Below are 13,420 nucleotides of genomic sequence, written 5' to 3' on the forward strand. Positions count from 1 at the left end.
CTGTGCAGCATGATGTGCATTATATTTCAAATATACATCGGAGGATTATGGGCTCTGCTGGAAATTTCACACTGAGTGAAATCAAAATGAACGTGGAAAATTTTAAAATCAATCTTCAGCCCTGTTAGAAGATATCATAGTTCATCATTGCGATAGTTCAAAATGATTTGTGAATATATACACGTTGTGAATATTTATATACATATGGCATATGCTGTGTATATCTCCCCGAGCCGTCGCAACAGTAAAGACAACTGTAATTATAAAAGTAAAAGATGCAGCCCTGTAATGGCTTGTTTACGTCACTGCTCTACAGAGCCCCTCTGGAGGATGCTTGGGCTACTCTTCCACAATGGCCAGACGTCTTGAAATGGGTGGAAGCACCCACACTTTACCCCACCAGACGGCACCTGGCAATCGACTGTGGTGTACCCATTTATACTGTTGGATGGGCAGAGGCCGGGGAAGGGGTGGCATTTTATAAACTCGTTCCATTGTTTCAAATGTCACACCGGGATATTGAGCTGGTGACCTCCAGATTGCTCAGTGTGCTAACCATTGCACCTCGGCGGGAGTCCCTCTTAAATTAAATACAAATGAGAAATATATATTCATGAATTGTTGTAAAAAAAAATGTGCCAAAAGCTATGCGTCAGAGAATGTGCATGTACGATTGAGTCGTGTGTTGATTACTATAACAGTCTTCAGAGTGTGTGTGTGTGTGCATCGGTGCACGCATTGAGACTTGGGTTACCACCTGTCCTAGTTTCCTAGAGGTTCATCTTCTAGTGGGGGTATTTGCTGTCCTGGGAAATTCAAATCCAGTATTTTTTTTTCATTTGCGTAATGATAATGCACCACTTAAGACAAGGCATTCACATGTAGTTCCCCCCCCCCCCTTCCTGGTTTTGTGAGATATTAATCCACCGATGGCTTCCTTGCTGCCATCCAACGATGGCAGAATTTCTCAAAGAGGTCGCAGTGTAAAGTGGTTTCTGACGTTCATATGTCCCCACATGAATTATCACCTTCAATAAAAGAAACCAATTCCGTGCCACATATGTATAGGCAGGAAGAAGGTGCATGCATGCAGACTCTTGCCTATAGCTGGATCACACGTTGAAAGCTCACTCTTGGAAAATTACCATGCCGATAAATATTTTAAGATGTTTTAATTCCCATCATTTTTTAAAGACCCCTTTTCTTTAAGATATAGTCAAAAGAAGAGTGCTTCGTCCACGAAATTTACTCTCTATTTTTTCTACCCAGGCTTTGGCAAATAGTACCTTTCAGTGATTTCACAATCTAAGCCAAGGTTCGGTTTTGTATGTTTTGCGTTTGAGCGTGAAAACATCTGCTTCTGCAACAATGCTACACAATAGCAATTCGCATGGCCATTTTTTAAGTACATGACACAAATGCATCCAATCACACCTGCCAATCCAAGCAACAGCTAAAGCTTGAATGTTGTGTCACTTCAATAAGGTTTCTGTAGACTATTCTTGGAACTTCTTCCTAGATAATGTGCATTTTCGCGCGGATTGGATCTCAATGTATAAGCAGAATGTATAAAAATGTATTTGATGATCATAACATTTTTTTGGGTTGGGCCACGTGGTAGATTTACAGCAAAAATATTTTCATCAACCCTCCACCACCCAATGAGATTGTCAGGTTTACAAATGCATTATTTATACATCTGTAATAAAGGACTCCGTCACACGATGTTGATCTCCGTTGGTCCTTTATTTGTGTTCGTCTTCCGCTCACCCCGCTGGCCTCCTCCTCGGCTCAGCGTCGTCTCTCCTTGCACCCCGCGCACTCTGCAGCTACCCTGCTGCTCCCAATGCAGCCCCACTGCTGCTCCTCTATGCAGCTACTCTGCTGCCTGTGCAACCTCGCACCCTCTGCTAGCCTCCGCTAGTTCTGCAGCTACTCGGCTGCTCCGTGCAACCTCGCACGCCCTGTGCTAGCCTCCGCTAGCTCTGCAGCTACTCGGCTGCTTCGTGCAACCCCTGCACGCCCTGTGCGCCCCGCGCACTATGCTCTCTCCTCACCCCGCTGGCTGGCGCCGTCATGAGCCCCTCAGCCACCAGGACTGAGGCACGGCAGGCCACCCAACGTGGTCTACCCTCTTCACTCCCTCGACTGCTCCAGATCTCTTCCTGTCTCCTTCCTATAACCTCTCCCCCACGTGACCCTGACTCCTCCCTCATTCCACGTGACCCTGACTCCTCCCTCTCGGATAGTCACATCCGGCCTGCCCATTTACGCTCGCATTACACATGCCAATTAATTAATCTAATTCTGACTTTTTAATGACCTGAATTTAAATCAACATACGATGACATTTAACTCGAAATTGCTTTGAGCTTTACCTACGTTTTAAGTTACCATCTTGCAATTCATTTAATTGTTCCAAGTTTAATTTGTTTAACTAGGCTCGGAGACCAATATAGTCTCATTTGCAAGAGTAACCCGAGTCACCCAAATGACAAAATCAATGGCAAATCGCCCGATGATGCTGGATGTAATTACCAGCAAAATGTCGTACTCAAATTGTAAATGTTGTGGATTTACTCTCCAACATACCAGTGGGCTAAAGTAGTAACTAATTGGCGCGTTGTTTATGTGACAAACCTTACTGGCTGTGTCGGGTGGTGGAGGGTTACGACACTATTTATACTGACACGATCTAACCAAAAAAACCTTTATTATGAATACTATTGGTCACGAAAGCTCATGTGTTAAACTGAAGTATGACAGAGGGTAATGTGTCAGTAATCTCACCTCTTCAAAGGCATTCACACTAAGCTATTTATTTTATTTTACCAGGTAAGGCTCACTTGAAGCGACCTGGCCACAAATGATAGCTCAACTAAGTGGCTTATCACGAGGACATTTAAAGCAGGCAAATACGCTAAAGACATGTTTCTAAATATGGAGGGAAAAACCAGAGGACACGGAGAAAAAATCCATGCGACCACAGGGACGAAGACACCGCAAACTCCACATATACAGCAGGCGTCAGGGTCTGGATCAGACCCACAACCTCATGCATACCAGGGGAGGGAGTTAAAATCTCAGGACTGTGGCGCCAGCATGGAAGAGTAGGCCAAAATACCTCCAGAGTGGCTGTTTATAGCTCACTCTAGAAGGAACCCTTCTGCACTGCAGCAGAATGAGCAGGCTGCACTGATGCATAAAGTATATGACGTACGTGGACCTGCGCATATGTATCGCAGGGAGTGCATATAACGATTAAACGTGTAAATGTGCATTCATACACTGTATGTGAAAAACGGGCATCATTGCTCTTCATACGAGTTAACGTGCACATGTATATTTAATTAAAATAACTATGTACAAGAGTATATGAATCCCTTTGGATTAATTTAGAAGATATATATATATATTTCCCACAAGCCAAATGAAGGTGCCACGTTACCATTGGCACAATTATAATTGCAACTTCAATCTGTTGCAGCTTAATTAATATTTTTTTCCCATTTACAATTTCATCGGAGCAAACATTGATGAATGTTTTGTTTTTGGGGCCGACATGTGCTGTGAGTAGCTAAGCCTTTGTTTCAAGTGTGATGATTATTATAAATTATAATCTTGACTTACAACTTTTATTTCAATTATTAGAATTATGAGACCCCTTTAAGTTGTGCATTCTGTCCGGCTAATCTTTTTTTAGGGCGGGGATGGGGGTGGGGGGGTAATGGTTGCTGAAAAAGACATGAAAATTCATATTCTTGATTATTTCGGTAAAGTAAAGTAGATAGAAAATAAAAGATAAAATTAGGATTAAAAATGTAATAAAAACAAAGGAAAAACCCACGACGTTTCATTCAAAACACAAGCGGTCTTCATCATTGTTTTGCGATCGAAATGTCGTGGGTTTTTTGCTTTTAATTTAATTTAATATTTTAATTTTAATTTTCTATCTACGTGACTTTACCTAAAGAACCAAGAATATGAATTTCCATGTCTTTTTCAGCAACCATTACCCCAACCCCTCGCCAGAAAAAAGTATTTGCCGGGCAGAATGTGCCACTAAAAGGGGTCTTTTAATTATAATAATATTAATAAATATTCTTATATAAATATACATTTAAAACGTATACATATTCGAATTGTATTCTGAATTAAACATAAATTCTACACTATTGCATTTAAAACGATGGGCACGTGTCTTTAATCCCCTTGCCTCCGCAGTATTAATGGGTACAACCACACGTCCTGATGTAAAGTGTGGGTACTCACACCCAAACTCTTTGGTTGTTTCGGTAAAGCCACGTAGATATAAAATAAAATAAATTAAATCACGACGTTTCGGGCTCAACACAAGCGTCAGTCACTTCAGCAATTGTTTCTTGCTGCGGTTGTCCCACCTGATGACGGACGCTTGTGTTGCGCCCGAAACATCGTGATTTATTTTATTTTATACCTACGTGACTTTACCGAAAGAACCAAAGAGTATGGATACCTTCAGTCACAAAAACTTCACATCTAGATACTCACATCTCTTCTAAAGACTTTTGATCAGAGTGGAAGCTTAGGACAAAATACCATTTAGAGGCTCTCATTGGAGTTCTTTGCATAGCTGCACTTTCACCAACCTCATCTTTCCAGTGCTTTTTGAACACGATAAGTGTTTGACGTGTTTGGTTTCAACACTGAATGTGCTATTTTAATTTTTGGGATTGGACATTTGTGGTTGCGTGGGTCTGCATAAGATATCTTCCATGTTAAGACCATTACCTTGTTCCATGTGCACTATAGGTGGTAAAAAGCTCCGGTATACAACTCGAAAGCAATTACTCTGATGCAATAATTGGCCTTACAGATAACGAGACTTAAATGGAATTGGGCAGAGAATCTGACGTAAAAAAACAAGCACCTTTTCTTCAACATCACAATTTAATCACGGATATTATTCAGTAGCACTGGAGGTAATATGTTCCATTACCTTTCACACTTAAGCACCCACTAACACGTCCAAACAATGTCCTGGAACCGATCTATGCTGACCAGAAGAACACGTATTCGTGTGTGAGAAGAAACCGATTTAAAATTACAAGCTTATTAATGGAATACAATTAGCATATTTACCAAGATGACAAAAAGATCAACATTTTTGAACAAAACAATTTTTTTTAAATCTCTAATTAATTCATGAATATAAGTAAACTAAACAAATATTATCAGAAGAATATCATACAGATTTCGTATGTATGTATGTATGTTGAAATTATTTTGCACCATACGTAGCCAATCACGCTCATTGGATGTGTGGGGGAAGAACAATAAACTAAACACAAAACGCAGTTCTAAATAAATTAGTTTCCAAACTTAATTTATAAGTTCATAGCTCCAGTGGCTTCCTAATATCGGGAGGAAGAGCGTTCCAGACGGCCGCAGAAGTACATCTAAAAGCGTTGCCATGTACTGACTGTCTTTATTTGATGGTTTGTCAAAAACCGCTGCGAGTATGGTCGGAGTTCGCGTGATGGGTTATTCTCCTTGAAGAGATCAGCAAGGTATTGTGGGTCATTTGTGGCAAGCACTGTGTGTGTAATTAGTGCGACCGTTTAAACGCATTCGTTCGGCATCTTTTAAACTTAGTTTAAATCGTAGGCTTTCGCGACCAATATTATTCATAATAAAGGTTTTTTTTTCTTTTTCACTGCAAGATCAAGGCGTGTGGCCTAGCCAGGCTTGCCCAGCACGGCTTAGGAGGAGACAGTTTGTTTTTCAACTGCAGAAGCCGAGCCATGCCACTGCATTGGCTTCTGGCTGCCGAACGAATGCGTTAAACGGTCACACTAATTACACACAAAGCGCTTGCCACAAATGACCCACAACACCTTGCTGAGCTCGCCATGGAGCATAGACCATCACGCAAACTACGATCATGCTTGCAGCAGTTTTTGGCTAACCATCGAATAATGATGGTCACTACATGGCAACGTTTTCAGATGCACTTTTGCGACCGCCCGGAATCCTTTCACTTCCGATAGTAGGAAGCCACCTGGAGCTACGCACTTTTAAATAATTCTCTAGATTGCAAACTAATTTCTTTAAGACTGCTTTTTGTGTTAAGTTTGTTGTCCTTTCCCCGCACCTCCGATTAGCATGGTTGGCTACATATAGTGCAACAGAAGGTCAACATATATACATAAACAGGGTGTCGAACCAATATATTTTCGAGTTCTGTTCAGGTTAAACAGTTAAGGTGATTGGTTTGGAACAGTCTCAAACGGTTCTATTCTGGTTAACCAACCTATGTAACCAGTTACATTTTAGCATGATTTAGGTATTCGTTTCAAGTTTGATAATCATCATCATCATCAAAACTTTGAACCCACATCACACACAGACAACAGATAGACACGGAGACTCAGACAGTGAGATGGAACCACACTGAGACAGAGACACTGAGAGAGACGGGGAGAATGTTGATTAAATAAATGCGGCCTTCTCCCCGTATTTTTCTCTCCACGTAAGAAATGTTATTTTTTACTCCGCCCATCGGCCGAATGACCCTCTCTTTGGGCATATTATCAGCAAAAAATGGTTCAAAACAAGCAAATCCTGTATAGGTTTTGAAATTAGTCATGCAGATATAATAGAGTTAATTTTTTTTTAGATAATGTACTTTCAAGATTTTTCGGTCCAATTTATTCTCAGATTAAGATGTATTACATTTTTATAACTTTATTTTTATGCACTAGATGTAATCATTTAAAAATTGTAATATTACTCCATAGCCTATTTTATTACATAATCTCCCAATAGTATGAAAGTTATTTTGATGTGATAATGTTTATTTTAACAAACTAATGTAAGCAAAGGTCATATCATGTAATACGACTTTTCACAGGAAAGGTGTGGAAAGCTCTAGAAAGTGACATCGCTTCCTGTGATATCACATTTTTGGATCATCCAAACATTTTCATATCTATGCCTGATTTGCAGATGTTTTTTTGTTATTATCTGAAAAATCTGGAGCACATACCTCTTCTCTGTGTGCCAGGTCCTTTCTCAAAGATGTCATCAGTCATGGTATCCCTTCCATTTATCTCTCTTCATTATATTTACCTCGTAACTTTGCATGAGATGCTCTCAGTTGCATCATATTGCTCAAACTTCTTATGCACTTAATTCATTGTCTTTCGCAGCTTCTTGAAAACTGTACTTGACCCATTCCGAAATAATATATTGAGTATATTGTTTTTTCTTGTTTACTTCAACATATACCAAAAAGAAGTCCAGTCATCCAAAATGACAAGCTCTTTTCTCCTCTCAGCTATCGGATTCATTTTTTTTAATTAACGTATTATTTATCTTCATATAAGTGCGTCAAAAGCGGCAACGTTATGCCTTGCAGAATGCTTTTCAAACGAGCTGCGGTGTTTCCGTCGCATCACCAACTTGTGGCAGTCTCTTTTATCGAGCGGAGTTGCCGACGATAAAATCACGACAGCAATTATTGACACGAGGAGCACAAACACACCGAATGTAACGTCTCTCCCGTGACACGGCAGAATGAGCCAAGAAGGCATGCATCAGGATTATGGTCACATATGCTCGCATACAAACTTACGTTAGGTAAGCACTTGTCAAGGGGAGAGTGCTGCTTTCACCCCCCCACCGCCCGCACCTTCCTCCATGACAATGTTTTTCACACTATCAAGTCAGCCATTGGTTTCCTTCATTTAAGGTGACAATTCGCACGAGACATCTCTATGTCAGAGACCACATCACGCTGCGACTTTTTAGAAAGTCTGCCGGTATTGGGTGGCGGGTTGTATGGCATCGCAGTTGTAACACCTTGTGCCTCACCGCAACAGGGTCATGAAATCAATTCCCAACTGTGAAAAAAGATTATTGGGCATCTTACACGGCGATGCCTTGAAAAGTTTAAAATTGACGAATGAAAATTTTCGTTGATCGATCTTAGATGTTGTTTTCTCCGCCCCCTACCAAATTTTAAACGATTAATTTGCAACCTGAACGTTTTTAAAACGGCCATGGCAGCGTTATTTTATCACCAACTACAGATCTATTCACCTGTCTGCTCTCCGCTCTGATAAAAAAGAGGCAATTTAGCGAAATGTTCGGCCATTATGTGTGTTTCTGTTTTGAGGCAGGGACTGTTTTTGCTGTTGTTTTACTGCCTTTCCGAAGCTTCGGAATTGATGATGCAATTTAAACTTACATACTTTATTTATTAAAGGGGCACCACGGTGGTGAGATGTCATCTTCCTCGCCTGGTAAGCAGGAGTGCGGGGGTTCGATCCCGACTCTGGCGCCTGCTGTATATTTGGAGTTTGCAAGTTCTCCCAGTGGTCACGTGGGTTTTTTTAGTCCTCTGGGTTTTCCCTCCATATTTATAAACATGCGTTGAGATTATTTAGATAATTATTAATGGTGCTATAAATGTCCAAGTGATGGGCCACTTTGTTGAGCGATCATTTGAGGCCAGGTCGCTTCTGAAAAACAAGTTAATACTTAAATTTCGATTTAAAGCTTTCGTGACTGCAGGGATTCATCTTCTTGGTTCTTTCGGTAAAGTCACGTAGAAGGGAAATAATAAAATAATAAAAATAAAACATAATAAAATAATTCTCACGACGTTTCGGCCACAACGCAAGCAGCCGTCCTCATGTGAATAACAGGTCTGTCGGGAAGACAGCGTCTGAATGAAACACCCCAGGCTTGGAGCGTATATTTAAGCTTAGAGTCGCGGCATTTAATACTTCAGAGGGCTTTGCCTGTTCGGATGGGATGGTTTTCGTTTCATTTGTATATGTTCGCGTGATTTCTTTACCTTTCTTGTACTTTGCACTACTATCATGTTTATGTACTGTTTGTTGTTGTAACGTTCTTATCCGCCCCTAGTGGACGTCTATGAAAAAGAGCTCTATATCTCATCGGATTCCTCCACTATAAATACAGATTCTGATTATGATACTAGGTTGACCATGGGGTGTTTTTGTTGTTGTTGTGCTTTTTTGCCACTGCCAACATCCGTCCCTTGGTCTATTCTTTGTTTCAATACAACATTAAAAGAATAGCATGAATTAAGTGTGATCCATTTATCTTCTTTTATCTTTTTAAATCCATATCATTTTCAAAATCGGGATGTTCCCGCGGTGTAATGGTTATCACACCAGACTTGCAGCTTCATTACACTTTATTATATATATTTTTGTGAGGGAATTAAATTTCATCTATTTTATTTCACTTCAGTACGTTAACGCTGTGTGTCTTAAAGAGATACCCGCAGCAATTTTGAAGAAAAATAAAACTTATGTGCAAAGAGCATTTTTCAAATAAACAGGACCAGCTCTTGGCATTAAAACGACGGGAGTTTTTCTTATAAGATATATATATATAGATAAATGATATGCAGTACCCTCATTCTGGAATAATGCCTCAATTATTTGGGGTAAAAAACAACGGAGACGAGACCGATTCGAAAAATTACTCATGTGGCTGTACGTATGTTGAACTTTTTTCGCACGCTACGTAGCCAACCGTGCTAATCGGAGGTGACTCTTATATCCACAGATTTCATCGACTATGCAAATAAAATTTTACACTGGAGGAAACTGACGCAGCTCATCCAAGCTCTAAAAAAGCAAGGCCTTTTCAAAGTTGTGAAGCAATTATTACAAGCACTTTCTATATGGGAAAAAAAATAATTGCATTGCACGATCACCGTCTAGATGGAGAGATGAGATGGATCGTGGCAATGCAGGACCGTGAGGCATAGCTGACGGACAATGCGGAGGAAACATGTATCTGGATGCAGTAAATTAAAGCTGACACTAATGATGAGAATACTCACTAGGAATTCAACATGCAATCCATTCATTGCTTTATACCCACAATGCAGTGCCCACTTACACTGGCTTGTAGATCACACCTCTGAGAAAGTGAAATTTCTAACTTTTATGAGGCCTTGAAACAGTTTCAAAAGCGTCGCTGCCAATGTCATGCTTTTCATTTAGTGAATCACCCGATCCTTCCAGTTATATGATCCAACTTTCTTTCAGCATCGACATTCTCCGATTCGTACACAGTGCCATGCCAAGATTTCTGCTTATGGTGGCTGCGTTTCAATGAAGTGGATTGTGAATAAGTCATTTTAACACTACAAGGTTTCGCAAGCTTGCCCCACACACCTTTAATTTAATTGCCTTGGTGTCGGTTATAGAAGAGTGTCTGATACTTCATGGAACAAACTAAAAGAAAACCAAAAACCCATGTGGAACCTTACCAAACGCAATTCTCCCGAACTTTTTTAAAAATGAATTTCACATTTTTTCTCACCATCATTTTTAGCGATAAACCACGTGATTGGGATGTGTGATGTGTGCCTCCCAAGTGACTGCATGGCCCAAATGTGTGAGGTACATTCCCCTTGTCGCAAATCTTCACCAACCCGTGGTTGCCACGGTCGTGAGATCTTAACTACCTCGCCTGGTATACAGGAGATCGTGGGATCGATATCGACCCTGATGCCTCTTGGTTGCGTGGATTTTTCTCTGGGCCCTCCGGTTTTTCCCCTCCACATTTTAGAAACATGCGTTTAGAGAATTTGGCTGATGCTACAAATGCCCATATCCTAAAAGAACTATATAGCTCAGTGGAAATTCATAGTAAAATACAAATAGTTGATCGTTTATTGTTTAAATATTTAAATAGCTGATGGCAGATTTGGAGAGAGGTCGTGATCAGGCAGTTGCTTTATTAATATGATTTACCCCTTACATTATTACGCCTGACTGATTCTCGAGTTTATATTTTCATAAGAATTCTTCTAAGTGTTTTGCAGTGGGGGGGGGGGGGGGGGGCGATGAGTGGTGCTGCATGAATCTCGATTGTGACTTTTATATATATTGATAGAAAACACCACGTGCTGCACAGGGGCAGTTGTCACTGGGGTTCCCTTGGCTAAATAGCAGCGGGGCAATGGTACACTTCAGATAAGCTGTGATGCAAGGTGCTTTTGAATGTCAACGCATTTAAGCACCCGAAACAGGCAAATCGTTTTGACATACCAGTGGACATTGGACAATAGCCGTGGCTTTGAGATACAGATTTGGACACCCTCGGAGAGCAAGGCGATAAAGTTACAGAGTAGCAGACGGGCAGAGATCAGCAAAACATCTCAACGAGAACCTAATGAAAAACAGCAGGGTTCTCTTGAAACCCTGTAGGAACCCGGCTACCTACCACTTTCCGCGAAGACCAAACGCTCGTAAATGTGCCTTGAGGCCCGGGAACATTTGCCAGATAGTTTCACAGCATGAAATTGGGCTTCGGGCCACAGAGGGTCAAATAAACATAGCAATATATATATAAAATGTTGGGGAGGTGGTTTGTGCAGACCAAGAGCGCATACATGAGCACGTAATTTGATAAACTACAGCTAAGGTTTTGGCTCCATCGCATTTGTGCCGTATTGCCGAAGAAATGACCGAACGGAATAGCTGCTTACGGGGTTTGGTCGGTGAGGAAATCACTGTGGGAATTTAATTTCTCAAACAACAGCGGTGTGTGTTCGTCGGACAAAATATGCCTGCTCCAATTGAAATGCAATTTTGATGCTCTCCTCAACCCCCCCCCCCCAACCACCCCAACCACCCCCCCCCCTTTATATGTTTAGTCCTATGATTGCATACGATGTACCGTGGGTCGTGATGGGCCAAACCGAACGTTCCGAGGCACTTAAAAAAATAAGGGGCAACAATGGGGCTTTTACATTCATGGTGCATTTTCGCATTCGTAACAACCCCAAAACAATGAGTTGATAGAGTAACTGATTCACCTTTAATAACGGCATCATAAAGGCCGTGTATAATTGGTGGATACAAAAACACTTTTACTAACGTATTTTACATTTTCTTTAATTGTTTTTGCACTCAATATACAAAAAGTGGTTGCCACAAATTAACCACAATAATTTGCAGATCTCGTCAAGGAGCATAAACCATCACGAAAACTGTGATTTTCCTCGCAGGAGCTTGTGGATAACCATCGAACAAAAACGGTCACCACATCGCGCGCTTCCAAATGCGCTTTTTGCGGCCGTCTGGAACGTTCTTCCTTCCAATACCAAGAAGCCTCTGGAGATATACACTTTTAAATCATCTAGGTTGAAAACTCATTTCTTTAGAACTGCTTTTGTGTTTAATTTTTGTCCTTCACCCCCACCCCCTCACTTCTGATGAGCACGGTTGGATACGTACAGTGTGAAAGAAGTTCAACATGCATAATACATACGTGTTGTATGAAAGGAGAGGTTCGCACCCACCTTGATAAAAACGGAAGATGCACTTGTGGTCTTTGCACAAAATATTTTTAAGGCATGGCCACCTACTTTGTGGCATTAAACTATGTTTTTTCAAAGTAAACGAAAGAATGTATTGCCTTGAATTGTTATTATATTTGTTTTGCTGCCTTTCCCAGACCTACATTTGATTTTGACAAATCTATGAAAATTGTATATACCAGTGAAATTTGAACTTCCATGCTATATCTATATGTATTTATTTTGTATTGACTTGCTTAACTTTTCTCTATCTTACTCTGGTATCCTTTGTTGTATTCTGTTGTTGTTGTAACTTACTGACCCACCCCTACTGGACATCTGTGAAAAATTGCTTCATAGCCTTATCAGATTCCTCCTGCAGTACCATGGATAGCAGGTCTCAGCCATGAAGGCTACAACCAAGTAATTATAAGTAACATTGACTCGACTTGACTCATAAAATAACACTGACAGTGTGGAAAACAAAGATACGTGTGGCTCTCCAATGTGTGCCTTAGAATTGTATTACTGTGGATTGTGCCCGACATGATGCTCCGTGTGTCTGGGAACTTCTTCAGAGCACGTGAAACGAAACGTCAGGCATTGCGCGACAAACCACACACACGCGGTACAGCCCTGGAAACAATACTAGATATCGAAATATATGCAGTACAGCAGCGCACATCCACGCAGCAGAACAATGCGTAAAACCACACCTGCCTTCTTTTTCCTATGGCTTGGAAAGCGGTTATAGTTTGGTTCCACGAATGTGTGTATCTCTACATGGATGTGGAACTTCTTTCGCACCGTATGTGTAGACAACCGTGCTAATCAGAGGTTCGGTGAAAGGTCTGCAAACTAAATACCAAACATCCCTGCAGTCACGAAAGCTTTAAATTGAAAAATAAAACCAAACATTACGTTTTAATGAAATTCGTTTTTCATCCAGATTTAAAAGTCCATAGTTCCAGTGGTTTCCTAATATCGGAAGGAAGAGCGTTCCAGACGGCCACGTCACCCCCATCACCACCATTAACGTCAACATACCACACATCATCATCATGCAGGTACCTCCTCAATATTACG

General features: G+C 40.8%; 1 non-coding gene across 1 annotated transcript; it reads left to right on the forward strand.

Moving 5' to 3' along the window:
• The first annotated feature begins 12,306 nt into the window (after positions 1-12,306).
• LOC133357646 (U6atac minor spliceosomal RNA) lies at positions 12,307-12,428 on the forward strand. Its single transcript, XR_009756986.1, has one exon. It is a non-coding gene; the product is annotated as a U6atac minor spliceosomal RNA (small nuclear RNA).
• Positions 12,429-13,420: the final 992 nt, after the last annotated feature.

The sequence above is a fragment of the Lethenteron reissneri genome, chromosome 58 (genome assembly GCF_015708825.2).
Source record: "Lethenteron reissneri isolate LAM-NWPU_2019-01 chromosome 58, ASM1570882v1, whole genome shotgun sequence".
NCBI classification, from domain to species: Eukaryota; Metazoa; Chordata; class Hyperoartia; order Petromyzontiformes; family Petromyzontidae; genus Lethenteron; species Lethenteron reissneri.